Consider the following 25,308-nt stretch of genomic DNA (forward strand, 5'->3'; position numbering starts at 1 on the left):
GAAAACAACAAAATTCATCGCTCCTCACTAATGACACCAATCCACAGTAAACAGCCATGGCGTGGCGCCGTGGCTTAGCTGGTCATAGCGCCTGTCTAGTAAACAGGAAATCCTGGGTTCAAATCCCAGCGGTGCCTTTCCTTTATGTAAGCAGTTGTTAGGTCATGACATTTAGCCTCCTGCTGAAGAGCAACTGTCAAAACTTTAACACATGCTGGGCTCTGTGGCGCAATGGATAGCGCATTGGACTTCTAGACGCAGGTGTGTGGCCATTCAAAGGTTGTGGGTTCGAGTCCCACCAGAGTCGTTTTTTCTTTGAAAACAACAAAATTCATCGCTCCTCACTAATGACACCAATCCACAGTAAAAAGCCATGGCGTGGCGCCATGGGTTAGCTGGTCATAGCGCCTGTCTAGTAAACAGGAAGTCCTGGGTTCAAGTCCCAGCGGTGCCTTTCTATTATGTAAGCAGTTGTTAGGTCATGACATTCAGCCTCATGCTGAAGAGCAACTGTCAAAACTTTAACACATACTGGGCTCTGTGGCGCAATGGATAGCGCATTGGACTTCTAGACGCAGGTGTGTGGCCATTCAAAGGTTGTGGGTTCGAGTCCCACCAGAGTCGTTTTTTCTTTGAAAACAACAAAATTCATCGCTCCTCACTAATGACACCAATCCACAGTAAAAAGCCATGGCGTGGCGCCGTGGCTTAGCTGGTCATAGCGCCTGTCTAGTAAACAGGAAGTCCTGGGTTCAAATCCCAGCGGTGCCTTTTTATTATGTAAGCAGTTGTTAGGTCATGACATTCAGCCTCATGCTGAAGAGCAACTGTCAAAACTTTAACACATACTGGGCTCTGTGGCGCAATGGATAGCGCATTGGACTTCTAGACGCAGGTGTGTGGCCATTCAAAGGTTGTGGGTTCGAGTCCCACCAGAGTCGTTTTTTCTTTGAAAACAACAAAATTCATCGCTCCTCACTAATGACACCAATCCACAGTAAAAAGCCATGGCGTGGCGCCGTGGCTTAGCTGGTCATAGCGCCTGTCTAGTAAACAGGAAGTCCTGGGTTCAAGTCCCAGCGGTGCCTTTCTATTATGTAAGCAGTTGTTAGGTCATGACATTCAGCCTCATGCTGAAGAGCAACTGTCAAAACTTTAACACATACTGGGCTCTGTGGCGCAATGGATAGCGCATTGGACTTCTAGACGCAGGTGTGTGGCCATTCAAAGGTTGTGGGTTCGAGTCCCACCAGAGTCGTTTTTTCTTTGAAAACAACAAAATTCATCGCTCCTCACTAATGACACCAATCCACAGTAAACAGCCATGGCGTTGCGCCGTGGCTTAGCTGGTCATAGCGCCTGTCTAGTAAACAGGAAATCCTGGGTTCAAATCCCAGTGGTGCCTTTCCTTTACGTAAGCAGTTGTTAGGTCATGACATTTAGCCTCCTGCTGAAGAGCAACTGTCAAAACTTTAACACATGCTGGGCTCTGTGGCGCAATGGATAGCGCATTGGACTTCTAGACGCAGGTGTGTGGCCATTCAAAGGTTGTGGGTTCGAGTCCCACCAGAGTCATTTTTTCTTTGAAAACAACAAAATTCATCGCTCCTCACTAATGACACCAATCCACAGTAAAAAGCCATGGCGTGGCGCCGTGGCTTAGCTGGTCATAGCGCCTGTCTAGTAAACAGGAAATCCTGGGTTCAAATCCCAGCGGTGCCTTTCCTTTATGTAAGCAGTTGTTAGGTCATGACATTTAGCCTCCTGCTGAAGAGCAACTGTCAAAACTTTAACACATGCTGGGCTCTGTGGCGCAATGGATAGCGCATTGGACTTCTAGACGCAGGTGTGTGGCCATTCAAAGGTTGTGGGTTCGAGTCCCACCAGAGTCGTTTTTTCTTTGAAAACAACAAAATTCATCGCTCCTCACTAATGACACCAATCCATAGTAAAAAGCCATGGCGTGGCGCCATGGGTTAGCTGGTCATAGCGCCTGTCTAGTAAACAGGAAGTCCTGGGTTCAAATCCCAGCGGTGCCTTTCTATTATGTAAGCAGTTGTTAGGTCATGACATTCAGCCTCATGCTGAAGAGCAACTGTCAAAACTTTAACACATACTGGGCTCTGTGGCGCAATGGATAGAGCATTGGACATCTAGATGCAGGTGTGTGGCCATTCAAAGGTTGTGGGTTCAAGTCCCCCCAGAGTCGTTTTTTCTTTGAAAACAACAAAATTCATCGCTCCTCACTAATGACACCAATCCACAGTAAACAGCCATGGCGTGGCGCCGTGGCTTAGCTGGTCATAGCGCCTGTCTAGTAAACAGGAAATCCTGGGTTCAAATCCCAGCGGTGCCTTTCCTTTATGTAAGCAGTTTTTAGGTCATGACATTTAGCCTCCTGCTGAAGAGCAACTGTCAAAACTTTAACACATACTGGGCTCTGTGGCGCAATGGATAGCGCATTGGACTTCTAGATGCAGGTGTGTGGCCATTCAAAGGTTGTGGGTTCGAGTCCCACCAGAGTTGTTTTTTCTTTGAAAACAACAAAATTCATCGCTCCTCACTAATGACACCAATCCACAGTAAACAGCCATGGCGTGGCGCCGTGGCTTAGCTGGTCATAGCGCCTGTCTAGTAAACAGGAAATCCTGGGTTCAAATCCCAGCGGTGCCTTTCCTTTATGTAAGCAGTTGTTAGGTCATGACATTTAGCCTCCTGCTGAAGAGCAACTGTCAAAACTTTAACACATGCTGGGCTCTGTGGCGCAATGGATAGCGCATTGGACTTCTAGACGCAGGTGTGTGGCCATTCAAAGGTTGTGGGTTCGAGTCCCACCAGAGTCGTTTTTTCTTTGAAAACAACAAAATTCATCGCTCCTCACTAATGACACCAATCCACAGTAAAAAGCCATGGCGTGGCGCCATGGGTTAGCTGGTCATAGCGCCTGTCTAGTAAACAGGAAGTCCTGGGTTCAAGTCCCAGCGGTGCCTTTCTATTATGTAAGCAGTTGTTAGGTCATGACATTCAGCCTCATGCTGAAGAGCAACTGTCAAAACTTTAACACATACTGGGCTCTGTGGCGCAATGGATAGCGCATTGGACTTCTAGACGCAGGTGTGTGGCCATTCAAAGGTTGTGGGTTCGAGTCCCACCAGAGTCGTTTTTTCTTTGAAAACAACAAAATTCATCGCTCCTCACTAATGACACCAATCCACAGTAAAAAGCCATGGCGTGGCGCCGTGGCTTAGCTGGTCATAGCGCCTGTCTAGTAAACAGGAAGTCCTGGGTTCAAATCCCAGCGGTGCCTTTTTATTATGTAAGCAGTTGTTAGGTCATGACATTCAGCCTCATGCTGAAGAGCAACTGTCAAAACTTTAACACATACTGGGCTCTGTGGCGCAATGGATAGCGCATTGGACTTCTAGACGCAGGTGTGTGGCCATTCAAAGGTTGTGGGTTCGAGTCCCACCAGAGTCGTTTTTTCTTTGAAAACAACAAAATTCATCGCTCCTCACTAATGACACCAATCCACAGTAAAAAGCCATGGCGTGGCGCCGTGGCTTAGCTGGTCATAGCGCCTGTCTAGTAAACAGGAAGTCCTGGGTTCAAGTCCCAGCGGTGCCTTTCCTTTATGTAAGCAGTTGTTAGGTCATGACATTTAGCCTCCTGCTGAAGAGCAACTGTCAAAACTTTAACACATACTGGACTCTGTGGCGCAATGGATAGCGCATTGGACTTCTAGACGCAGGTGTGTGGCCATTCAAAGGTTGTGGGTTCGAGTCCCACCAGAGTCGTTTTTTCTTTGAAAACAACAAAATTCATCGCTCCTCACTAATGACACCAATCCATAGTAAAAAGCCATGGCGTGGCGCCATGGGTTAGCTGGTCATAGCGCCTGTCTAGTAAACAGGAAGTCCTGGGTTCAAATCCCAGCGGTGCCTTTCTATTATGTAAGCAGTTGTTAGGTCATGACATTCAGCCTCATGCTGAAGAGCAACTGTCAAAACTTTAACACATACTGGGCTCTGTGGCGCAATGGATAGAGCATTGGACATCTAGATGCAGGTGTGTGGCCATTCAAAGGTTGTGGGTTCAAGTCCCCCCAGAGTCGTTTTTTCTTTGAAAACAACAAAATTCATCGCTCCTCACTAATGACACCAATCCACAGTAAACAGCCATGGCGTGGCGCCGTGGCTTAGCTGGTCATAGCGCCTGTCTAGTAAACAGGAAATCCTGGGTTCAAATCCCAGCGGTGCCTTTCCTTTATGTAAGCAGTTGTTAGGTCATGACATTTAGCCTCCTGCTGAAGAGCAACTGTCAAAACTTTAACACATACTGGACTCTGTGGCGCAATGGATAGCGCATTGGACTTCTAGATGCAGGTGTGTGGCCATTCAAAGGTTGTGGGTTCGAGTCCCACCAGAGTCGTTTTTTCTTTGAAAACAACAAAATTCATCGCTCCTCACTAATGACACCAATCCACAGTAAAAAGCCATGGCGTGGCGCCGTGGCTTAGCTGGTCATAGCGCCTGTCTAGTAAACAGGAAGTCCTGGGTTCAAATCCCAGCGGTGCCTTTCCTTTATGTAAGCAGTTGTTAGGTCATGACATTTAGCCTCATGCTGAAGAGCAACTCTCAAAACTTTAACACATACTGAGCTGTGTGGCGCAATGGCTAGCGCATTGGACTTCTAGACGCAGGTGTGTGGCCATTCAAAGGTTGTGGGTTCGAGTCCCACCAGTCATTTTTTCTTTGAAAACAAAAAAATTTATCGCTCCTCACTAATGACACCAATCCACAGTAAAAAGCCATGGTACGGCGCCGTGGCTTAGCTGATCATAGCCCCTGTCTAGTAAACAGGAAGTCCTGGGTTCAAATCCCAGCTGTGCCTTTCTATTATGTAAGCAGTTGTTAGGTCATGACATTCAGCCTCATGCTGAAGAGCAACTGACAAAACTTTAACACATACTGAGCTCTGTGGTGCAATGGATAGCGCATTGGACTTCTAGACGCAGGTGTGTGGTAAGGTCGTGGGTTCGAGGCCCATGGCGCGGCGCCGTGGCTTAGCTGGTCATAGTGCCTGTCTAGTAAACAGGAAGTCCTGGGTTCAAATCCCAGCGGTGCCTTTCCTTTATGTAAGCAGTTGTTAGGTCATGACATTTAGCCTCCTGCTGAAGAGCAACTGTCAAAACTTTAACACAAACTGGGCTCTGTGGTGCAATGGATAGCGCATTGGAAGTCCCACCAGAGTCGTTTTTTCTTTGAAAACAACAAAATTCATCGCTCCTCACTAATGACACCAATGCACAGTAAAAAGCCATGGCGTGTCACCGTGGCTTAGCTGGCCATAGCGCCTGTCTAGTAAACAGGAAGTCCTGAGTTCAAATCCCAGCGGTGCCTTTCCTTTATGTAAGCAGTTGTTAGGTCATGACATTTAGCCTCCTGCTGAAGAGCAACTGTCAAAACTTTAACACATACTGGGCTCTGTGGCGCAATGGATAGCGCATTAGACTTCTAGACGCAGGTGTGTGGCCATTCAAAGGTTGTGGGTTCGAGTCCCACCAGAGTCGTTTTTTCTTTGAAAACAACAAAATTCATCGCTCCTCACTAATGACACCAATCCACAGTTAAAAGCCATGGCGTGGCGCCGTGGCTTAGCTGGTCATAGCGCCTGTCTAGTAAACAGGAAGTCCTGGGTTCAAATCCCAGCGGTGCCTTTCTATTATGTAAGCAGTTGTTAGGTCATGACATTCAGCCTCATGCTGAAGAGCAACTGTCAAAACTTTAACACATACTGGGCTCTGTGGCGTAATGGATAGCGCATTGGACTTCTAGACGCAGGTGTGTGGCCATTTGAAGGTTGTGGGTTCAAATCCCAGCGGTGCCTTTCTATTATGTAAGCAGTTGTTAGGTCATGACATTCAGCCTCATGCTGAAGAGCAACTGTCAAAACTTTAACACATACTGGGCTCTGTGGCGCAATGGATAGAGCATTGGACATCTAGATGCAGGTGTGTGGCCATTCAAAGGTTGTGGGTTCAAGTCCCACCAGAGTCGTTTTTTCTTTGAAAACAACAAAATTCATCGCTCCTCACTAATGACACCAATCCACAGTAAAAAGCCATGGCGTGGCGCCGTGGCTTAGCTGGTCATAGCGCCTGTCTAGTAAACAGGAAGTCCTGGGTTCAAATCCCAGCGGTGCCTTTCTATTATGTAAGCAGTTGTTAGGTCATGACATTCAGCCTCATGCTGAAGAGCAACTGTCAAAACTTTAACACATACTGGGCTCTGTGGCGCAATGGATAGAGCATTGGACATCTAGACGCAGGTGTGTGGCCATTCAAAGGTTGTGGGTTCAAGTCCCACCAGAGTCGTTTTTTCTTTGAAAACAACAAAATTCATCGCTCCTCACTAATGACACCAATGCACAGTAAAAAGCCATGGCGCGGCGCCGTGGCTTAGCTGGTCATAGCGCCTGTCTAGTAAACAGGAAGTCCTGGGTTCAAATCCCAGCGGTGCCTTTCCTTTATGTAAGCAGTTTTTAGGTCATGACATTTAGCCTCCTGCTGAAGAGCAACTGTCAAAACTTTAACACATACTGGGCTCTGTGGCGCAATGGATAGCGCATTGGACTTCTAGACGCAGGTGTGTGGCCATTCAAAGGTTGTGGGTTCGAGTCCCACCAGAGTCGTTTTTTCTTTGAAAACAACAAAATTCATCGCTCCTCACTAATGACACCAATCCACAGTAAAAAGCCATGGCGTGGCGCCGTGGCTTAGCTGGTCATAGCACCTGTCTAGTAAACAGGAAGTCCTGGGTTCAAATCCCAGCGGTGCCTTTCTATTATGTAAGCAGTTGTTAGGTCATGACATTTAGCCTCCTGCTGAAGAGCAACTGTCAAAACTTTAACACATACTGGGCTCTGTGGTGCAATGGATAGCGCATTGGAAGTCCCACCAGAGTCGTTTTTTCTTTGAAAACAACAAAATTCATCGCTCCTCACTAATGACACCAATGCACAGTAAAAAGCCATGGCGTGTCGCCGTGGCTTAGCTGGTCATAGCGCCTGTCTAGTAAACAGGAAGTCCTGGGTTCAAATCCCAGCGGTGCCTTTACTTTATGTAAGCAGTTGTTAGGTCATGACATTTAGCCTCCTGCTGAAGAGCAACTGTCAAAACTTTAACACATACTGGGCTCTGTGGCGCAATGGATAGCGCATTAGACTTCTAGACGCAGGTGTGTGGCCATTCAAAGGTTGTGGGTTCGAGTCCCACCAGAGTCGTTTTTTCTTTGAAAACAACAAAAGTCATCGCTCCTCACTAATGACACCAATCCACAGTTAAAAGCCATGGCGTGGCGCCGTGGCTTAGCTGGTCATAGCGCCTGTCTAGTAAACAGGAAGTCCTGGGTTCAAATCCCAGCGGTGCCTTTCTATTATGTAAGCAGTTGTTAGGTCATGACATTCAGCCTCATGCTGAAGAGCAACTGTCAAAACTTTAACACATACTGGGCTCTGTGGCGCAATGGATAGAGCATTGGACATCTAGATGCAGGTGTGTGGCCATTCAAAGGTTGTGGGTTCAAATCCCACCAGAGTTGTTTTTTCTTTGAAAACAACAAAATTCATCGCTCCTCACTAATGACACCAATGCACAGTAAAAAGCCATGGCGTGGCGCCGTGGCTTACCTGGTCATAGCGCCTGTCTAGTAAACAGGAAGTCCTGGGTTCAAATCCCAGCGGTGCCTTTCCTTTATGTAAGCAGTTGTTAGGTCATGACATTTAGCCTCCTGCTGAAGAGCAACTGTCAAAACTTTAACACATACTGGGCTCTGTGGCGCAATGGATAGCGCATTGGACTTCTAGACGCAGGTGTGTGGCCATTCAAAGGTTGTGGGCTTAAGTCCCACCAGAGTCATTTTTTCATTGAAAACAACAAAATTCATCGCTCCTCACTAATGACACCAATGCACAGTAAAAAGCCATGGCGTGGCGCCGTGGCTTAGCTGGTCATAGCGCCTGTCTAGTAAACAGGAAGTCCTGGGTTCAAATCCCAGCGGTGCCTTTCTATTATGTAAGCAGTTGTTAGGTCATGACATTCAGCCTCATGCTGAAGAGCAACTGTCAAAACTTTAACACATACTGTGCTCTGTGGCGCAATGGATAGCGCATTGGACTTCTAGACGCAGGTGTGTGGCCATTCAAAGGTTCTGGGTTCGAGTCCCACCAGAGTCTTTTTTTCTTTGAAAACAACAAAATTCATCGCTCCTCACTAATGACACCAATCCACAGTAAAAAGCCATGGCGTGGCGCCGTGGCTTTGCTGGTCATAGCGCCGGTCTAGTAAACAGGAAGTCCTGGGTTCAAATCCCAGCGGTGCCTTTCTATTATGTAAGCAGTTGTTAGGTCATGACATTCAGCCTCATGCTGAAGAGCAACTGTCAAAACTTTAACACATACTGGGCTCTGTGGCGCAATGGATAGCACATTGGACTTCTAGACGCAGTTGTGTGGCCATTCAAAGGTTGTGGGTTCGAGTCCCCCCAGAGTCGTTTTTTCTTTGAAAACAACAAAATTCATCGCTCCTCACTAATGACACCAATCCACAGTAAAAAGCCATGGCGTGGCTCCGTGGCTTAGCTGGTCATAGCGCCTGTCTAGTAAACAGGAAGTCCTGGGTTCAAATCCCAGCGGTGCCTTTCCTTTATGTAAGCAGTTGTTAGGTCATGACATTTAGCCTCCTGCTGAAGAGCAACTGTCAAAACTTTAACACAAACTGGGCTCTGTGGTGCAATGGATAGCGCATTGGAAGTCCCACCAGAGTCGTTTTTTCTTTGAAAACAACAAAATTCATCGCTCCTCACTAATGACACCAATGCACAGTAAAAAGCCATGGCGTGTCACCGTGGCTTAGCTGGCCATAGCGCCTGTCTAGTAAACAGGAAGTCCTGAGTTCAAATCCCAGCGGTGCCTTTCCTTTATGTAAGCAGTTGTTAGGTCATGACATTTAGCCTCCTGCTGAAGAGCAACTGTCAAAACTTTAACACATACTGGGCTCTGTGGCGCAATGGATAGCGCATTAGACTTCTAGACGCAGGTGTGTGGCCATTCAAAGGTTGTGGGTTCGAGTCCCACCAGAGTCGTTTTTTCTTTGAAAACAACAAAATTCATCGCTCCTCACTAATGACACCAATCCACAGTTAAAAGCCATGGCGTGGCGCCGTGGCTTAGCTGGTCATAGCGCCTGTCTAGTAAACAGGAAGTCCTGGGTTCAAATCCCAGCGGTGCCTTTCTATTATGTAAGCAGTTGTTAGGTCATGACATTCAGCCTCATGCTGAAGAGCAACTGTCAAAACTTTAACACATACTGGGCTCTGTGGCGTAATGGATAGCGCATTGGACTTCTAGACGCAGGTGTGTGGCCATTTGAAGGTTGTGGGTTCAAATCCCAGCGGTGCCTTTCTATTATGTAAGCAGTTGTTAGGTCATGACATTCAGCCTCATGCTGAAGAGCAACTGTCAAAACTTTAACACATACTGGGCTCTGTGGCGCAATGGATAGAGCATTGGACATCTAGATGCAGGTGTGTGGCCATTCAAAGGTTGTGGGTTCAAGTCCCACCAGAGTCGTTTTTTCTTTGAAAACAACAAAATTCATCGCTCCTCACTAATGACACCAATCCACAGTAAAAAGCCATGGCGTGGCGCCGTGGCTTAGCTGGTCATAGCGCCTGTCTAGTAAACAGGAAGTCCTGGGTTCAAATCCCAGCGGTGCCTTTCTATTATGTAAGCAGTTGTTAGGTCATGACATTCAGCCTCATGCTGAAGAGCAACTGTCAAAACTTTAACACATACTGGGCTCTGTGGCGCAATGGATAGAGCATTGGACATCTAGATGCAGGTGTGTGACCATTCAAAGGTTGTGGGTTCAAGTCCCACCAGAGTCGTTTTTTCTTTGAAAACAACAAAATTCATCGCTCCTCACTAATGACACCAATGCACAGTAAAAAGCCATGGCGTGGCGCCGTGGCTTAGCTGGTCATAGCACCTGTCTAGTAAACAGGAAGTCCTGGGTTCAAATCCCAGCGGTGCCTTTCTATTATGTAAGCAGTTGTTAGGTCATGACATTTAGCCTCCTGCTGAAGAGCAACTGTCAAAACTTTAACACATACTGGGCTCTGTGGTGCAATGGATAGCGCATTGGAAGTCCCACCAGAGTCGTTTTTTCTTTGAAAACAACAAAATTCATCGCTCCTCACTAATGACACCAATGCACAGTAAAAAGCCATGGCGTGTCGCCGTGGCTTAGCTGGTCATAGCGCCTGTCTAGTAAACAGGAAGTCCTGGGTTCAAATCCCAGCGGTGCCTTTACTTTATGTAAGCAGTTGTTAGGTCATGACATTTAGCCTCCTGCTGAAGAGCAACTGTCAAAACTTTAACACATACTGGGCTCTGTGGCGCAATGGATAGCGCATTAGACTTCTAGACGCAGGTGTGTGGCCATTCAAAGGTTGTGTGTTCGAGTCCCACCAGAGTCGTTTTTTCTTTGAAAACAACAAAATTCATCGCTCCTCACTAATGACACCAATCCACAGTTAAAAGCCATGGCGTGGCGCCGTGGCTTAGCTGGTCATAGCGCCTGTCTAGTAAACAGGAAGTCCTGGGTTCAAATCCCAGCGGTGCCTTTCTATTATGTAAGCAGTTGTTAGGTCATGACATTCAGCCTCATGCTGAAGAGCAACTGTCAAAACTTTAACACATACTGGGCTCTGTGGCGCAATGGATAGAGCATTGGACATCTAGATGCAGGTGTGTGGCCATTCAAAGGTTGTGGGTTCAAATCCCACCAGAGTCGTTTTTTCTTTGAAAACAACAAAATTCATCGCTCCTCACTAATGACACCAATGCACAGTAAAAAGCCATGGCGTGGCGCCGTGGCTTACCTGGTCATAGCGCCTGTCTAGTAAACAGGAAGTCCTGGGTTCAAATCCCAGCGGTGCCTTTCCTTTATGTAAGCAGTTGTTAGGTCATGACATTTAGCCTCCTGCTGAAGAGCAACTGTCAAAACTTTAACACATACTGGGCTCTGTGGCGCAATGGATAGCGCATTGGACTTCTAGACGCAGGTGTGTGGCCATTCAAAGGTTGTGGGCTTAAGTCCCACCAGAGTCATTTTTTCTTTGAAAACAACAAAATTCATCGCTCCTCACTAATGACACCAATGCACAGTAAAAAGCCATGGCGTGGCACCGTGGCTTAGCTGGTCATAGCGCCTGTCTAGTAAACAGGAAGTCCTGGGTTCAAATCCCAGCGGTGCCTTTCTATTATGTAAGCAGTTGTTAGGTCATGACATTCAGCCTCATGCTGAAGAGCAACTGTCAAAACTTTAACACATACTGTGCTCTGTGGCGCAATGGATAGCGCATTGGACTTCTAGACGCAGGTGTGTGGCCATTCAAAGGTTCTGGGTTCGAGTCCCACCAGAGTCTTTTTTTCTTTGAAAACAACAAAATTCATCGCTCCTCACTAATGACACCAATCCACAGTAAAAAGCCATGGCGTGGCGCCGTGGCTTTGCTGGTCATAGCGCCGGTCTAGTAAACAGGAAGTCCTGGGTTCAAATCCCAGCGGTGCCTTTCTATTATGTAAGCAGTTGTTAGGTCATGACATTCAGCCTCATGCTGAAGAGCAACTGTCAAAACTTTAACACATACTGTGCTCTGTGGCGCAATGGATAGCACATTGGACTTCTAGACGCAGGTGTGTGGCCATTCAAAGGTTGTGGGTTCGAGTCCCCCCAGAGTCGTTTTTTCTTTGAAAACAACAAAATTCATCGCTCCTCACTAATGACACCAATCCACAGTAAAAAGCCATGGCGTGGCTCCGTGGCTTAGCTGGTCATAGCGCCTGTCTAGTAAACAGGAAGTCCTGGGTTCAAATCCCAGCGGTGCCTTTCCTTTATTGTAAGCAGTTGTTAGGTCATGACATTTAGCCTCCTGCTGAAGAGCAACTGTCAAAACTTTAACACATACTGTGCTCTGTGGCGCAATGGATAGCGCATTGGACTTCTAGACGCAGGTGTGTGGCCATTCAAAGGTTGTGGGTTCGAGTCCCCCCAGAGTCGTTTTTTCTATGAAAACAACAAAATTCATCGCTCCTCACTAATGACACCAATCCACAGTAAAAAGCCATGGCGTGGCGCTGTGGCTTAGCTGGTCATAGCGCCTGTCTAGTAAACAGGAAGTCCTGGGTTCAAATCCCAGCGGTGCCTTTCTATTATGTAAGCAGTTGTTAGGTCATGACATTCAGCCTCATGCTGAAGAGCAACTGTCAAAACTTAAACACATACTGGGCTCTGTGGCGCAATGGATAGCGCATTGGACTTCTAGACGCAGGTGTGTGGCCATTCAAAGGTTGTGGGTTCGAGTCCCACCAGAGTCGTTTTTTCTTTGAAAACAACAAAATTCATCGCTCCTCACTAATGACACCAATCCACAGTAAACAGGCATGGCGTGGCGCCGTGGCTTAGCTGGTCATAGCGCCTGTCTAGTAAACAGGAAATCCTGGGTTCAAATCCCAGCGGTGCCTTTCCATTATGTAAGCAGTTGTTAGGTCATGACATTTAGCCTCCTGCTGAAGAGCAACTGTCAAAACTTTAACACATACTGGGCTCTGTGGCGCAATGGATAGCGCATTGGACTTCTAGACGCAGGTGTGTGGCCATTCAAAGGTTGTGGGTTCGAGTCCCCCCAGAGTCGTTTTTTCTTTGAAAACAACAAAATTCATTGCTCCTCACTAATGACACCAATCCACAGTAAAAAGCCATGGCGTGGTGCCGTGGCTTAGCTGGTCATAGCGCCTGTCTAGTAAACAGGAAGTCCTGGGTTCAAATCCCAGCGGTGCCTTTCTATTATGTAAGCAGTTGTTAGGTCATGACATTCAGCCTCATGCTGAAGAGCAACTGTCAAAACTTTAACACATACTGGGCTCTGTGGCACAATGGATAGCGCATTGGACTTCTAGACGCAGGTGTGTGGCCATTCAAAGGTTGTGGGTTCGAGTCCCACCAGAGTCGTTTTTTCTTTGAAAACAACAAAATTCATCGCTCCTCACTAATGACACCAATCCACAGTAAACAGCCATGGCGTTGCGCCGTGGCTTAGCTGGTCATAGCGCCTGTCTAGTAAACAGGAAATCCTGGGTTCAAATCCCAGCGGTGCCTTTCCTTTATGTAAGCAGTTGTTAGGTCATGACATTTAGCCTCCTGCTGAAGAGCAACTGTCAAAACTTTAACACATGCTGGGCTCTGTGGCGCAATGGATAGCGCATTGGACTTCTAGACGCAGGTGTGTGGCCATTCAAAGGTTGTGGGTTCGAGTCCCACCAGAGTCATTTTTTCTTTGAAAACAACAAAATTCATCGCTCCTCACTAATGACACCAATCCACAGTAAAAAGCCATGGCGTGGCGCCGTGGCTTAGCTGGTCATAGCGCCTGTCTAGTAAACAGGAAATCCTGGGTTCAAATCCCAGCGGTGCCTTTCCTTTATGTAAGCAGTTGTTAGGTCATGACATTTAGCCTCCTGCTGAAGAGCAACTGTCAAAACTTTAACACATGCTGGGCTCTGTGGCGCAATGGATAGCGCATTGGACTTCTAGACGCAGGTGTGTGGCCATTCAAAGGTTGTGGGTTCGAGTCCCACCAGAGTCATTTTTTCTTTGAAAACAACAAAATTCATCGCTCCTCACTAATGACACCAATCCACAGTAAAAAGCCATGGCGTGGCGCCGTGGCTTAGCTGGTCATAGCGCCTGTCTAGTAAACAGGAAGTCCTGGGTTCAAGTCCCAGCGGTGCCTTTCCTTTATGTAAGCAGTTGTTAGGTCATGACATTTAGCCTCCTGCTGAAGAGCAACTGTCAAAACTTTAACACATACTGGACTCTGTGGCGCAATGGATAGCGCATTGGACTTCTAGACGCAGGTGTGTGGCCATTCAAAGGTTGTGGGTTCGAGTCCCACCAGAGTCATTTTTTCTTTGAAAACAACAAAATTCATCACTCCTCACTAATGACACCAATCCACAGTAAACAGCCATGGCGTGGCGCCGTGGCTTAGCTGGTCATAGCACCTGTCTAGTAAACAGGAAGTCCTGGGTTCAAGTCCCAGCGGTGCCTTTCCTTTATGTAAGCAGTTGTTAGGTCATGACATTTAGCCTCCTGCTGAAGAGCAACTGTCAAAACTTTAACACATACTGGGCTCTGTGGCGCAATGGATAGCGCATTGGACTTCTAGACGCAGGTGTGTGGCCATTCAAAGGTTGTGGGTTCGAGTCCCACCAGAGTCGTTTTTTCTTTGAAAACAACAAAATTCATCGCTCCTCACTAATGACACCAATCCACAGTAAACAGCCATGGCGTGGCGCCGTGGCTTAGCTGGTCATAGCGCCTGTCTAGTAAACAGGAAATCCTGGGTTCAAATCCCAGCGGTGCCTTTCCTTTATGTAAGCAGTTGTTAGGTCATGACATTTAGCCTCCTGCTGAAGAGCAACTGTCAAAACTTTAACACATGCTGGGCTCTGTGGCGCAATGGATAGCGCATTGGACTTCTAGACGCAGGTGTGTGGCCATTCAAAGGTTGTGGGTTCGAGTCCCACCAGAGTCATTTTTTCTTTGAAAACAACAAAATTCATCACTCCTCACTAATGACACCAATCCACAGTAAAAAGCCATGGCGTGGTGCCGTGGCTTAGCTGGTCATAGCGCCTGTCTAGTAAACAGGAAGTCCTGGGTTCAAGTCCCAGCGGTGCCTTTCCTTTATGTAAGCAGTTGTTAGGTCATGACATTTAGCCTCCTGCTGAAGAGCAACTGTCAAAACTTTAACACATACTGGGCTCTGTGGCGCAATGGATAGCGCATTGGACTTCTAGATGCAGGTGTGTGGCCATTCAAAGGTTGTGGGTTCGAGTCCCACCAGCGTCGTTTTTTCTTTGAAAACAACAAAATTCATCGCTCCTCACTAATGACACCAATCCACAGTAAACAGCCATGGCGTGGCGCCGTGGCTTAGCTGGTCATAGCGCCTGTCTAGTAAACAGGAAATCCTGGGTTCAAATCCCAGCGGTGCCTTTCCTTTATGTAAGCAGTTGTTAGGTCATGACATTTAGCCTCCTGCTGAAGAGCAACTGTCAAAACTTTAACACATGCTGGGCTCTGTGGCGCAATGGATAGCGCATTGGACTTCTAGACGCAGGTGTGTGGCCATTCAAAGGTTGTGGGTTCGAGTCCCACCAGAGTCATTTTTTCTTTGAAAACAACAAAATTCATCGCTCCTCACTAATGACACCAATCCACAGTAAAAAGCCATGGCGTGGCGCCGTGGCTTAGCTGGTCATAGCGCCTGTCTAGTAAACAGGAAGTCCTGGGTTCAAGTCCCAGCGGTGCCTTTCCTTTATGTAAGCAGTTGTTAGGTCATGACATTTAGCCTCCTGCTGAAGAGCAACTGTCAAAACTTTAACACATACTGGGCTCTGTGGCGCAATGGATAGCGCATTGGACTTCTAGATGCAGGTGTGTGGCCATTCAAAGGTTGTGGGTTCGAGTCCCACCAGAGTCGTTTTTTCTTTGAAAACAACAAAATTCATCGCTCCTCACTAATGACACCAATCCACAGTAAAAAGCCATGGCGTGGCGCCGTGGCTTAGCTGGTCATATCGCCTGTCTAGTAAACAGGAAGTCCTGGGTTCAAATCCCAGCGGTGCCTTTCTATTATGTAAGCAGTTGTTAGGTCATGACATTCAGCCTCATGCTGAAGAGCAACTGTCAAAACTTTAACACATACTGGGCTCTGTGGCGCAATGGATAGCGCATTGGACTTCTAGATGCAGGTGTGTGGCCATTCAAAGGTTGTGGGTTCGAGTCCCACCAGAGTTGTTTTTTCTTTGAAAACAACAAAACTCATCGCTCCTCACTAATGACACCAATGCACAGTAAAAAGCCATGGCGCGGCGCCGTGGCTTAGCTGGTCATAGCGCCTGTCTAGTAAACAGGAAGTCCTGGGTTCAAATACCAGCGGTGCCTTTCCTTTATGTAAGCAGTTGTTAGGTCATGACATTTAGCCTCCTGCTGAAGAGCAACTGTCAAAACTTTAACACATACTGTGCTCTGTGGCGCAATGGATAGCGCATTGGACTTCTAGACGCAGGTGTGTGGCCATTCAAAGGTTGTGGGTTCGACTGCCCCCAGAGTCGTTTTTTCTTTGAAAACAACAAAATTCATCGCTCCTCACTAATGACACCAATCCACAGTAAAAAGCCATGGCGTGGCGCCGTGGCTTAGCTGGTCATAGCGCCTGTCTAGTAAACAGGAAGTCCTGGGTTCAAATCCCAGCGGTGCCTTTCCTTTATGTAAGCAGTTTTTAGGTCATGACATTTAGCCTCCTGCTGAAGAGCAACTGTCAAAACTTTAACACATACTGGGCTCTGTGGCGCAATGGATAGCGCATTAGACTTCTAGACGCAGGTGTGTGGCCATTCAAAGGTTGTGGGTTCGAGTCCCACCAGAGTCGTTTTTTCTTTGAAAACAACAAAATTCATCGCTCCTCACTAATGACACCAATCCACAGTAAAAAGCCATGGCGTGGCGCCGTGGCTTAGCTGGTCATAGCACCTGTCTAGTAAACAGGAAGTCCTGGGTTCAAATCCCAGCGGTGCCTTTCTATTATGTAAGCAGTTGTTAGGTCATGACATTTAGCCTCCTGCTGAAGAGCAACTGTCAAAACTTTAACACATACTGGGCTCTGTGGTGCAATGGATAGCGCATTGGAAGTCCCACCAGAGTCGTTTTTTCTTTGGAAACAACAAAATTCATCGCTCCTCACTAATGACACCAATGCACAGTAAAAAGCCATGGCGTGTCGCCGTGGCTTAGCTGGTCATAGCGCCTGTCTAGTAAACAGGAAGTCCTGGGTTCAAATCCCAGCGGTGCCTTTCCTTTATGTAAGCAGTTGTTAGGTCATGACATTTAGCCTCCTGCTGAAGAGCAACTGTCAAAACTTTAACACATACTGGGCTCTGTGGCGCAATGGATAGCGCATTAGACTTCTAGACGCAGGTGTGTGGCCATTCAAAGGTTGTGTGTTCGAGTCCCACCAGAGTCGTTTTTCTTTGAAAACAACAAAATTCATCGCTCCTCACTAATGACACCAATCCACAGCTAAAAGCCATGGCGTGGCGCCGTGGCTTAGCTGGTCATAGCGCCTGTCTAGTAAACAGGAAGTCCTGGGTTCAAATCCCAGCAGTGCCTTTCTATTATGTAAGCAGTTGTTAGGTCATGACATTCAGCCTCATGCTGAAGAGCAACTGTCAAAACTTTAACACATACTGGGCTCTGTGGCGCAATGGATAGAGCATTGGACATCTAGATGCAGGTGTGTGGCCATTCAAAGGTTGTGGGTTCAAGTCCCACCAGAGTCGTTTTTTCTTTGAAAACAACAAAATTCATCGCTCCTCACTAATGACACCAATGCACAGTAAAAAGCCATGGCGTGGCGCCGTGGCTTAGCTGGTCATAGCGCCTGTCTAGTAAACAGGAAGTCCTGGGTTCAAATCCCAGCGGTGCCTTTCCTTTATGTAAGCAGTTGTTAGGTCATGACATTTAGCCTCCTGCTGAAGAGCAACTGTCAAAACTTTAACACATACTGTGCTCTGTGGCGCAATGGATAGCGCATTGGACTTCTAGACGCAGGTGTGTGGCCATTCAAAGGTTGTGGGTTCGAGTCCCCCCAGAGTCGTTTTTTCTTTGAAAACAACAAAATTCATCGCTCCTCACTAATGACACCAATCCACAGTAAAAAGCCATGGCGTGGCGCCGTGGCTTAGCTGGTCATAGCGCCTGTCTAGTAAACAGGAAGTCCTGGGTTCAAATCCCAGCGGTGCCTTTCCTTTATGTAAGCAGTTTTTAGGTCATGACATTTAGCCTCCTGCTGAAGAGCAACTGTCAAAACTTTAACACATACTGGGCTCTGTGGCGCAATGGATAGCGCATTGGACTTCTAGATGCAGGTGTGTGGCCATTCAAAGGTTGTGGGTTCGAGTCCCACCAGAGTCGTTTTTTCTTTGAAAACAACAAAATTCATCGCTCCTCACTAATGACACCAATCCACAGTAAAAAGCCATGGCGTGGCGCCGTGGCTTAGCTGGTCATAGCACCTGTCTAGTAAACAGGAAGTCCTGGGTTCAAATCCCAGCGGTGCCTTTCTATTATGTAAGCAGTTGTTAGGTCATGACATTTAGCCTCCTGCTGAAGAGCAACTGTCAAAACTTTAACACATACTGTGCTCTGTGGCGCAATGGATAGCGCATTGGACTTCTAGACGCAGGTGTGTGGCCATTCAAAGGTTGTGGGTTCGAGTCCCCCCAGAGTCGTTTTTTCTTTGAAAACAACAAAATTCATCGCTCCTCACTAATGACACCAATCCACAGTAAAAAGCCATGGCGTGGCGCCGTGGCTTAGCTGGTCATAGCGCCTGTCTAGTAAACAGGAAGTCCTGGGTTCAAATCCCAGCGGTGCCTTTCCTTTATGTAAGCAGTTTTTAGGTCATGACATTTAGCCTCCTGCTGAAGAGCAACTGTCAAAACTTTAACACATACTGGGCTCTGTGGCGCAATGGATAGCGCATTGGACTTCTAGATGCAGGTGTGTGGCCATTCAAAGGTTGTGGGTTCGAGTCCCGCCAGAGTCGTTTTTTCTTTGAAAACAACAAAATTCATCGCTCCTCACTAATGACACCAATCCACAGTAAAAAGCCATGGCGTGGCGCCGTGGCTTAGCTGGTCATAGCACCTGTCTAGTAAACAGGAAGTCCTGGGTTCAAATCCCAGCGGTGCCTTTCTATTATGTAAGCAGTTTTTAGGTCATGACATTTAGCCTCCTGCTGAAGAGCAACTGTCAAAACTTTAACACATACTGGGCTCTGTGGTGCAATGGATAGCGCATTGGAAGTCCCACCAGAGTCGTTTTTTCTTTGAAAACAACAAAATTCATCGCTCCTCACTAATGACACCAATGCACAGTAAAAAGCCATGGCGTGTCGCCGTGGCTTAGCTGGTCATAGCGCCTGTCTAGTAAACAGGAAGTCCTGGGTTCAAATCCCAGCGGTGCCTTTCCTTTATGTAAGCAGTTGTTAGGTCATGACATTTAGCCTCCTGCTGAAGAGCAACTGTCAAAACTTTAACACATGCTGGGCTCTGTGGCGCAATGGATAGCGCATTAGACTTCTAGACGCAGGTGTGTGGCCATTCAAAGGTTGTGTGTTCGAGTCCCACCAGAGTCTTTTTTCTTTGAAAACAACAAAATTCATCGCTCCTCACTAATGACACCAATCCACAGCTAAAAGCCATGGCGTGGCGCCGTGGCTTAGCTGGTCATAGCGCCTGTCTAGTAAACAGGAAGTCCTGGGTTCAAATCCCAGCGGTGCCTTTCTATTATGTAAGCAGTTTTTAGGTCATGACATTTAGCCTCCTGCTGAAGAGCAACTGTCAAAACTTTAACACATACTGGGCTCTGTGGCGCAATGGATAGCGCATTGGACTTCTAGATGCAGGTGTGTGGCCATTCAAAGGTTGTGGGTTCGAGTCCCACCAGAGTCGTTTTTTCTTTGAAAACAACAAAATTCATCGCTCCTCACTAATGACACCAATCCACAGTAAAAAGCCATGGCGTGGCGCCGTGGCTTAGCTGGTCATAGCACCTGTCTAGTAAACAGGAAGTCCTGGGTTCAAATCCCAGCGGTGCCTTTCTATTATGTAAGCAGTTTTTAGGTCATGACATTTAGCCTCCTGCTGAAGAGCAACTGTCAAAACTTTAACACATACTGGGCTCTGTGGTGCAATGGATAGCGCATTGGAAGTCCCACCAGAGTCGTTTTTTCTTTGAAAACAACAAAATTCATCGCTCCTCACTAATGACACCAATGCACAGTAAAAAGCCATGGCGTGTCGCCGTGGCTTAGCTGGTCATAGCGCCTGTCTAGTAAACAGGAAGTCCTGGGTTCAAATCCCAGCGGTGCCTTTCCTTTATGTAAGCAGTTGTTAGGTCATGACATTTAGCCTCCTGCTGAAGAGCAACTGTCAAAACTTTAACACATACTGGGCTCTGTGGCGCAATGGATAGCGCATTAGACTTCTAGACGCAGGTGTGTGGCCATTCAAAGGTTGTGTGTTCGAGTCCCACCAGAGTCTTTTTTCTTTGAAAACAACAAAATTCATCGCTCCTCACTAATGACACCAATCCACAGCTAAAAGCCATGGCGTGGCGCCGTGGCTTAGCTGGTCATAGCGCCTGTCTAGTAAACAGGAAGTCCTGGGTTCAAATCCCAGCGGTGCCTTTCTATTATGTAAGCAGTTTTTAGGTCATGACATTTAGCCTCCTGCTGAAGAGCAACTGTCAAAACTTTAACACATACTGGGCTCTGTGGCGCAATGGATAGCGCATTGGACTTCTAGATGCAGGTGTGTGGCCATTCAAAGGTTGTGGGTTCGAGTCCCACCAGAGTCGTTTTTTCTTTGAAAACAACAAAATTCATCGCTCCTCACTAATGACACCAATCCACAGTAAAAAGCCATGGCGTGGCGCCGTGGCTTAGCTGGTCATAGCACCTGTCTAGTAAACAGGAAGTCCTGGGTTCAAATCCCAGCGGTGCCTTTCTATTATGTAAGCAGTTGTTAGGTCATGACATTTAGCCTCCTGCTGAAGAGCAACTGTCAAAACTTTAACACATACTGGGCTCTGTGGTGCAATGGATAGCGCATTGGAAGTCCCACCAGAGTCGTTTTTTCTTTGAAAACAACAAAATTCATCGCTCCTCACTAATGACACCAATGCACAGTAAAAAGCCATGGCGTGTCGCCGTGGCTTAGCTGGTCATAGCGCCTGTCTAGTAAACAGGAAGTCCTGGGTTCAAATCCCAGCGGTGCCTTTCCTTTATGTAAGCAGTTGTTAGGTCATGACATTTAGCCTCCTGCTGAAGAGCAACTGTCAAAACTTTAACACATACTGGGCTCTGTGGCGCAATGGATAGCGCATTAGACTTCTAGACGCAGGTGTGTGGCCATTCAAAGGTTGTGTGTTCGAGTCCCACCAGAGTCTTTTTTCTTTGAAAACAACAAAATTCATCGCTCCTCACTAATGACACCAATCCACAGCTAAAAGCCATGGCGTGGTGCCGTGGCTTAGCTGGTCATAGCGCCTGTCTAGTAAACAGGAAGTCCTGGGTTCAAATCCCAGCGGTGCCTTTCTATTATGTAAGCAGTTGTTAGGTCATGACATTCAGCCTCATGCTGAAGAGCAACTGTCAAAACTTTAACACATACTGGGCTCTGTGGCGCAATGGATAGAGCATTGGACATCTAGATGCAGGTGTGTGGCCATTCAAAGGTTGTGGGTTCAAGTCCCACCAGAGTCGTTTTTTCTTTGAAAACAACAAAATTCATCGCTCCTCACTAATGACACCAATGCACAGTAAAAAGCCATGGCGTGGCGCCGTGGCTTAGCTGGTCATAGCGCCTGTCTAGTAAACAGGAAGTCCTGGGTTCAAATCCCAGCGGTGCCTTTCCTTTATGTAAGCAGTTGTTAGGTCATGACATTTAGCCTCCTGCTGAAGAGCAACTGTCAAAACTTTAACACATACTGGGCTCTGTGGCGCAATGGATAGCGCATTGGACTTCTAGACGCAGGTGTGTGGCCATTCAAAGGTTGTGGGCTTAAGTCCCACCAGAGTCATTTTTTCTTTGAAAACAACAAAATTCATCGCTCCTCACTAATGACACCAATCCACAGTAAAAAGCCATGGCGCGGCTCCGTGGCTTAGCTGGTCATAGCGCCTGTCTAGTAAACAGGAAGTCCTGCGTTCAAATCCCAGCGGTGCCTTTCCTTTATGTAAGCAGTTGTTAGGTCATGACATTTAGCCTCCTGCTGAAGAGCAACTGTCAAAACTTTAACACATACTGGGCTCTGTGGCGCAATGGATAGCGCATTGGACTTCTAGACGCAGGTGTGTGGCCATTCAAAGGTTGTGGGTTCGAGTCCCACCAGAGTCGTTTTTTCTTTGAAAACAACAAAATTCATTGCTCCTCACTAATGACACCAATCCACAGTAAAAAGCCATTGTGTGGCGCCGTGGCTTAGCTGGTCATAGCGCCTGTCTAGTAAACAGGAAGTCCTGGGTTCAAATCCCAGCGGTGCCTTTCTATTATGTAAGCAGTTGTTAGGTCATGACATTTAGCCTCCTGCTGAAGAGCAACTGTCAAAACTTTAACACATGCTGGGCTCTGTGGCGCAATGGATAGCGCATTGGACTTCTAGACGCAGGTGTGTGGCCATTCAAAGGTTGTGGGTTCGAGTCCCACCAGAGTCGTTTTTTCTTTGAAAACAACAAAATTCATCGCTCCTCACTAATGACACCAATCCACAGTAAAAAGCCATGGCGTGGCGCCATGGGTTAGCCGGTCATAGCGCCTGTCTAGTAAACAGGAAGTCCTGGGTTCAAATCTCAGCGGTGCCTTTCTATTATGTAAGCAGTTGTTAGGTCATGACATTCAGCCTCATGCTGAAGAGCAACTGTCAAAACTTTAACACATACTGGGCTCTGTGGCGCAATGGATAGCGCATTGGACTTCTAGACGCAGGTGTGTGGCCATTCAAAGGTTGTGGGTTCGAGTCCCACCAGAGTCGTTTTTTCTTTGAAAACAACAAAATTCATCGCTCCTCACTAATGACACCAATCCACAGTAAACAGCCATGGCGTGGCGCCGTGGCTTAGCTGGTCATAGCGCCTGTCTAGTAAACAGGAAATCCTGGGTTCAAATCCCAGCGGTGCCTTTCCTTTATGTAAGCAGTTGTTAGGTCATGACATTTAGCCTCCTGCTGAAGAGCAACTGTCAAAACTTTAACACATGCCGGGCTCTGTGGCGCAATGGATAGCGCATTGGACTTCTAGACGCAGGTGTGTGGCCATTCAAAGGTTGTGGGTTCGAGTCCCACCAGAGTCATTTTTTCTTTGAAAACAACAAAATTCATCGCTCCTCACTAATGACACCAATCCACAGTAAAAAGCCATGGCGTGGCGCCGTGGCTTAGCTGGTCATAGCGCCTGTCTAGTAAACAGGAAGTCCTGGGTTCAAGTCCCAGCGGTGCCTTTCCTTTATGTAAGCAGTTGTTAGGTCATGACATTTAGCCTCCTGCTGAAGAGCAACTGTCAAAACTTTAGCACATACTGGGCTCTGTGGCGCAATGGATAGCGCATTGGACTTCTAGATGCAGGTGTGTGGCCATTCAAAGGTTGTGGGTTCGAGTCCCACCAGAGTCGTTTTTTCTTTGAAAACAACAAAATTCATCGCTCCTCACTAATGACACCAATCCACAGTAAACAGCCATGGCGTGGCGCCGTGGCTTAGCTGGTCATAGCGCCTGTCTAGTAAACAGGAAATCCTGGGTTCAAATCCCAGCGGTGCCTTTCCTTTATGTAAGCAGTTGTTAGGTCATGACATTTAGCCTCCTGCTGAAGAGCAACTGTCAAAACTTTAACACATACTGGGCTCTGTGGCGCAATGGATAGCGCATTGGACTTCTAGACGCAGGTGTGTGGCCATTCAAAGGTTGTGGGCTTAAGTCCCACCAGAGTCATTTTTTCTTTGAAAACAACAAAATTCATCGCTCCTCACTAATGACACCAATCCACAGTAAAAAGCCATGGCGTGGCGCCATGGGTTAGCCGGTCATAGCGCCTGTCTAGTAAACAGGAAGTCCTGGGTTCAAATCTCAGCGGTGCCTTTCTATTATGTAAGCAGTTGTTAGGTCATGACATTCAGCCTCATGCTGAAGAGCAACTGTCAAAACTTTAACACATACTGGGCTCTGTGGCGCAATGGATAGCGCATTGGACTTCTAGACGCAGGTGTGTGGCCATTCAAAGGTTGTGGGTTCGAGTCCCACCAGAGTCGTTTTTTCTTTGAAAACAACAAAATTCATCGCTCCTCACTAATGACACCAATCCACAGTAAACAGCCATGGCGTGGCGCCGTGGCTTAGCTGGTCATAGCGCCTGTCTAGTAAACAGGAAATCCTGGGTTCAAATCCCAGCGGTGCCTTTCCTTTATGTAAGCAGTTGTTAGGTCATGACATTTAGCCTCCTGCTGAAGCGCAACTGTCAAAACTTTAACACATGCTGGGCTCTGTGGCGCAATGGATAGCGCATTGGACTTCTAGACGCAGGTGTGTGGCCATTCAAAGGTTGTGGGTTCGAGTCCCACCAGAGTCATTTTTTCTTTGAAAACAACAAAATTCATCGCTCCTCACTAATGACACCAATCCACAGTAAAAAGCCATGGCGTGGCGCCGTGGCTTAGCTGGTCATAGCGCCTGTCTAGTAAACAGGAAGTCCTGGGTTCAAGTCCCAGCGGTGCCTTTCCTTTATGTAAGCAGTTGTTAGGTCATGACATTCAGTCTCATGCTGAAGAGCAACTGTCAAAACTTTAACACATACTGGGCTCTGTGGCGCAATGGATAGCGCATTGGACTTCTAGACGCAGGTGTGTGGCCATTCAAAGGTTGTGGGCTTAAGTCCCACCAGAGTCATTTTTTCTTTGAAAACAACAAAATTCATCGCTCCTCACTAATGACACCAATCCACAGTAAAAAGCCATGGCGTGGCGCCGTGGCTTAGCTGGTCATATCGCCTGTCTAGTAAACAGGAAGTCCTGGGTTCAAATCCCAGCGGTGCCTTTCTATTATGTAAGCAGTTGTTAGGTCATGACATTCAGCCTCATGCTGAAGAGCAACTGTCAAAACTTTAACACATACTGGGCTCTGTGGCGCAATGGATAGCGCATTGGACTTCTAGATGCAGGTGTGTGGCCATTCAAAGGTTGTGGGTTCGAGTCCCACCAGAGTTGTTTTTTCTTTGAAAACAACAAAATTCATCGCTCCTCACTAATGACACCAATGCACAGTAAAAAGCCATGGCGCGGCGCCGTGGCTTAGCTGGTCATAGCGCCTGTCTAGTAACACTGGAACTCCTGAGATTTCAAGGTTCTGAGGACATCACCCCTCCTTCTCCTGCCCAATTAGCAGGACCATACATATGTTAATTTCAGAGCAAGACAGGAGCAGAAAGACAGGCAGGAGCTCTGTGGCAGGAGCTCTGTGGTGCACCAGGTCTAGTCTGTGTGCAGTCTGTGTGCACCAGGTCTAGTTTGTAGTCTAAAATAAATAAATAAAGTTTAGCCCTGTTTCGGCGTTATGTGTGAAGCGCTACATAT

General features: G+C 47.2%; 32 non-coding genes across 32 annotated transcripts; all 32 read left to right on the top strand.

The window, feature by feature from the left end:
* The first annotated feature begins 217 nt into the window (after positions 1 to 217).
* On the top strand, positions 218 to 307 carry trnar-ucu (transfer RNA arginine (anticodon UCU)). The gene is given in 2 exon segments: positions 218 to 254; positions 272 to 307. It is a non-coding gene; the product is annotated as a tRNA-Arg (tRNA).
* A 227-nt stretch (positions 308 to 534) lies between these two features.
* trnar-ucu (transfer RNA arginine (anticodon UCU)) lies at positions 535 to 624 on the top strand. Its single transcript is given in 2 exon segments — positions 535 to 571; positions 589 to 624. It is a non-coding gene; the product is annotated as a tRNA-Arg (tRNA).
* A 227-nt stretch (positions 625 to 851) lies between these two features.
* On the top strand, positions 852 to 941 carry trnar-ucu (transfer RNA arginine (anticodon UCU)). The gene is given in 2 exon segments: positions 852 to 888; positions 906 to 941. It is a non-coding gene; the product is annotated as a tRNA-Arg (tRNA).
* Positions 942 to 1,168: 227 nt separating this feature from the next.
* Positions 1,169 to 1,258, top strand: trnar-ucu (transfer RNA arginine (anticodon UCU)). The gene is given in 2 exon segments: positions 1,169 to 1,205; positions 1,223 to 1,258. It is a non-coding gene; the product is annotated as a tRNA-Arg (tRNA).
* A 227-nt stretch (positions 1,259 to 1,485) lies between these two features.
* On the top strand, positions 1,486 to 1,575 carry trnar-ucu (transfer RNA arginine (anticodon UCU)). The gene is given in 2 exon segments: positions 1,486 to 1,522; positions 1,540 to 1,575. It is a non-coding gene; the product is annotated as a tRNA-Arg (tRNA).
* Positions 1,576 to 1,802: 227 nt separating this feature from the next.
* Positions 1,803 to 1,892, top strand: trnar-ucu (transfer RNA arginine (anticodon UCU)). Its single transcript is given in 2 exon segments — positions 1,803 to 1,839; positions 1,857 to 1,892. It is a non-coding gene; the product is annotated as a tRNA-Arg (tRNA).
* An 861-nt stretch (positions 1,893 to 2,753) lies between these two features.
* trnar-ucu (transfer RNA arginine (anticodon UCU)) lies at positions 2,754 to 2,843 on the top strand. The gene is given in 2 exon segments: positions 2,754 to 2,790; positions 2,808 to 2,843. It is a non-coding gene; the product is annotated as a tRNA-Arg (tRNA).
* Positions 2,844 to 3,070: 227 nt separating this feature from the next.
* Positions 3,071 to 3,160, top strand: trnar-ucu (transfer RNA arginine (anticodon UCU)). The gene is given in 2 exon segments: positions 3,071 to 3,107; positions 3,125 to 3,160. It is a non-coding gene; the product is annotated as a tRNA-Arg (tRNA).
* A 227-nt stretch (positions 3,161 to 3,387) lies between these two features.
* trnar-ucu (transfer RNA arginine (anticodon UCU)) lies at positions 3,388 to 3,477 on the top strand. The gene is given in 2 exon segments: positions 3,388 to 3,424; positions 3,442 to 3,477. It is a non-coding gene; the product is annotated as a tRNA-Arg (tRNA).
* Positions 3,478 to 3,704: 227 nt separating this feature from the next.
* On the top strand, positions 3,705 to 3,794 carry trnar-ucu (transfer RNA arginine (anticodon UCU)). Its single transcript is given in 2 exon segments — positions 3,705 to 3,741; positions 3,759 to 3,794. It is a non-coding gene; the product is annotated as a tRNA-Arg (tRNA).
* A 544-nt stretch (positions 3,795 to 4,338) lies between these two features.
* Positions 4,339 to 4,428, top strand: trnar-ucu (transfer RNA arginine (anticodon UCU)). Its single transcript is given in 2 exon segments — positions 4,339 to 4,375; positions 4,393 to 4,428. It is a non-coding gene; the product is annotated as a tRNA-Arg (tRNA).
* A 2,172-nt stretch (positions 4,429 to 6,600) lies between these two features.
* Positions 6,601 to 6,690, top strand: trnar-ucu (transfer RNA arginine (anticodon UCU)). Its single transcript is given in 2 exon segments — positions 6,601 to 6,637; positions 6,655 to 6,690. It is a non-coding gene; the product is annotated as a tRNA-Arg (tRNA).
* A 4,552-nt stretch (positions 6,691 to 11,242) lies between these two features.
* trnat-agu (transfer RNA threonine (anticodon AGU)) lies at positions 11,243 to 11,316 on the top strand. The gene has a single exon. It is a non-coding gene; the product is annotated as a tRNA-Thr (tRNA).
* A 1,032-nt stretch (positions 11,317 to 12,348) lies between these two features.
* Positions 12,349 to 12,438, top strand: trnar-ucu (transfer RNA arginine (anticodon UCU)). The gene is given in 2 exon segments: positions 12,349 to 12,385; positions 12,403 to 12,438. It is a non-coding gene; the product is annotated as a tRNA-Arg (tRNA).
* An 861-nt stretch (positions 12,439 to 13,299) lies between these two features.
* trnar-ucu (transfer RNA arginine (anticodon UCU)) lies at positions 13,300 to 13,389 on the top strand. Its single transcript is given in 2 exon segments — positions 13,300 to 13,336; positions 13,354 to 13,389. It is a non-coding gene; the product is annotated as a tRNA-Arg (tRNA).
* Positions 13,390 to 13,616: 227 nt separating this feature from the next.
* Positions 13,617 to 13,706, top strand: trnar-ucu (transfer RNA arginine (anticodon UCU)). Its single transcript is given in 2 exon segments — positions 13,617 to 13,653; positions 13,671 to 13,706. It is a non-coding gene; the product is annotated as a tRNA-Arg (tRNA).
* Positions 13,707 to 13,933: 227 nt separating this feature from the next.
* Positions 13,934 to 14,023, top strand: trnar-ucu (transfer RNA arginine (anticodon UCU)). The gene is given in 2 exon segments: positions 13,934 to 13,970; positions 13,988 to 14,023. It is a non-coding gene; the product is annotated as a tRNA-Arg (tRNA).
* A 227-nt stretch (positions 14,024 to 14,250) lies between these two features.
* trnar-ucu (transfer RNA arginine (anticodon UCU)) lies at positions 14,251 to 14,340 on the top strand. Its single transcript is given in 2 exon segments — positions 14,251 to 14,287; positions 14,305 to 14,340. It is a non-coding gene; the product is annotated as a tRNA-Arg (tRNA).
* A 227-nt stretch (positions 14,341 to 14,567) lies between these two features.
* trnar-ucu (transfer RNA arginine (anticodon UCU)) lies at positions 14,568 to 14,657 on the top strand. The gene is given in 2 exon segments: positions 14,568 to 14,604; positions 14,622 to 14,657. It is a non-coding gene; the product is annotated as a tRNA-Arg (tRNA).
* A 544-nt stretch (positions 14,658 to 15,201) lies between these two features.
* Positions 15,202 to 15,291, top strand: trnar-ucu (transfer RNA arginine (anticodon UCU)). Its single transcript is given in 2 exon segments — positions 15,202 to 15,238; positions 15,256 to 15,291. It is a non-coding gene; the product is annotated as a tRNA-Arg (tRNA).
* A 227-nt stretch (positions 15,292 to 15,518) lies between these two features.
* On the top strand, positions 15,519 to 15,608 carry trnar-ucu (transfer RNA arginine (anticodon UCU)). Its single transcript is given in 2 exon segments — positions 15,519 to 15,555; positions 15,573 to 15,608. It is a non-coding gene; the product is annotated as a tRNA-Arg (tRNA).
* Positions 15,609 to 18,010: 2,402 nt separating this feature from the next.
* Positions 18,011 to 18,100, top strand: trnar-ucu (transfer RNA arginine (anticodon UCU)). The gene is given in 2 exon segments: positions 18,011 to 18,047; positions 18,065 to 18,100. It is a non-coding gene; the product is annotated as a tRNA-Arg (tRNA).
* A 544-nt stretch (positions 18,101 to 18,644) lies between these two features.
* On the top strand, positions 18,645 to 18,734 carry trnar-ucu (transfer RNA arginine (anticodon UCU)). Its single transcript is given in 2 exon segments — positions 18,645 to 18,681; positions 18,699 to 18,734. It is a non-coding gene; the product is annotated as a tRNA-Arg (tRNA).
* Positions 18,735 to 19,551: 817 nt separating this feature from the next.
* On the top strand, positions 19,552 to 19,641 carry trnar-ucu (transfer RNA arginine (anticodon UCU)). Its single transcript is given in 2 exon segments — positions 19,552 to 19,588; positions 19,606 to 19,641. It is a non-coding gene; the product is annotated as a tRNA-Arg (tRNA).
* Positions 19,642 to 20,458: 817 nt separating this feature from the next.
* Positions 20,459 to 20,548, top strand: trnar-ucu (transfer RNA arginine (anticodon UCU)). Its single transcript is given in 2 exon segments — positions 20,459 to 20,495; positions 20,513 to 20,548. It is a non-coding gene; the product is annotated as a tRNA-Arg (tRNA).
* Positions 20,549 to 21,999: 1,451 nt separating this feature from the next.
* Positions 22,000 to 22,089, top strand: trnar-ucu (transfer RNA arginine (anticodon UCU)). The gene is given in 2 exon segments: positions 22,000 to 22,036; positions 22,054 to 22,089. It is a non-coding gene; the product is annotated as a tRNA-Arg (tRNA).
* A 227-nt stretch (positions 22,090 to 22,316) lies between these two features.
* trnar-ucu (transfer RNA arginine (anticodon UCU)) lies at positions 22,317 to 22,406 on the top strand. Its single transcript is given in 2 exon segments — positions 22,317 to 22,353; positions 22,371 to 22,406. It is a non-coding gene; the product is annotated as a tRNA-Arg (tRNA).
* Positions 22,407 to 22,633: 227 nt separating this feature from the next.
* trnar-ucu (transfer RNA arginine (anticodon UCU)) lies at positions 22,634 to 22,723 on the top strand. The gene is given in 2 exon segments: positions 22,634 to 22,670; positions 22,688 to 22,723. It is a non-coding gene; the product is annotated as a tRNA-Arg (tRNA).
* A 227-nt stretch (positions 22,724 to 22,950) lies between these two features.
* Positions 22,951 to 23,040, top strand: trnar-ucu (transfer RNA arginine (anticodon UCU)). The gene is given in 2 exon segments: positions 22,951 to 22,987; positions 23,005 to 23,040. It is a non-coding gene; the product is annotated as a tRNA-Arg (tRNA).
* Positions 23,041 to 23,267: 227 nt separating this feature from the next.
* trnar-ucu (transfer RNA arginine (anticodon UCU)) lies at positions 23,268 to 23,357 on the top strand. The gene is given in 2 exon segments: positions 23,268 to 23,304; positions 23,322 to 23,357. It is a non-coding gene; the product is annotated as a tRNA-Arg (tRNA).
* A 544-nt stretch (positions 23,358 to 23,901) lies between these two features.
* Positions 23,902 to 23,991, top strand: trnar-ucu (transfer RNA arginine (anticodon UCU)). The gene is given in 2 exon segments: positions 23,902 to 23,938; positions 23,956 to 23,991. It is a non-coding gene; the product is annotated as a tRNA-Arg (tRNA).
* Positions 23,992 to 24,218: 227 nt separating this feature from the next.
* trnar-ucu (transfer RNA arginine (anticodon UCU)) lies at positions 24,219 to 24,308 on the top strand. The gene is given in 2 exon segments: positions 24,219 to 24,255; positions 24,273 to 24,308. It is a non-coding gene; the product is annotated as a tRNA-Arg (tRNA).
* The last annotated feature ends 1,000 nt before the right edge of the window (positions 24,309 to 25,308 follow it).

This window comes from Brachyhypopomus gauderio, chromosome 7 (genome assembly GCF_052324685.1).
Source record: "Brachyhypopomus gauderio isolate BG-103 chromosome 7, BGAUD_0.2, whole genome shotgun sequence".
Lineage (NCBI taxonomy): Eukaryota > Metazoa > Chordata > Actinopteri > Gymnotiformes > Hypopomidae > Brachyhypopomus > Brachyhypopomus gauderio.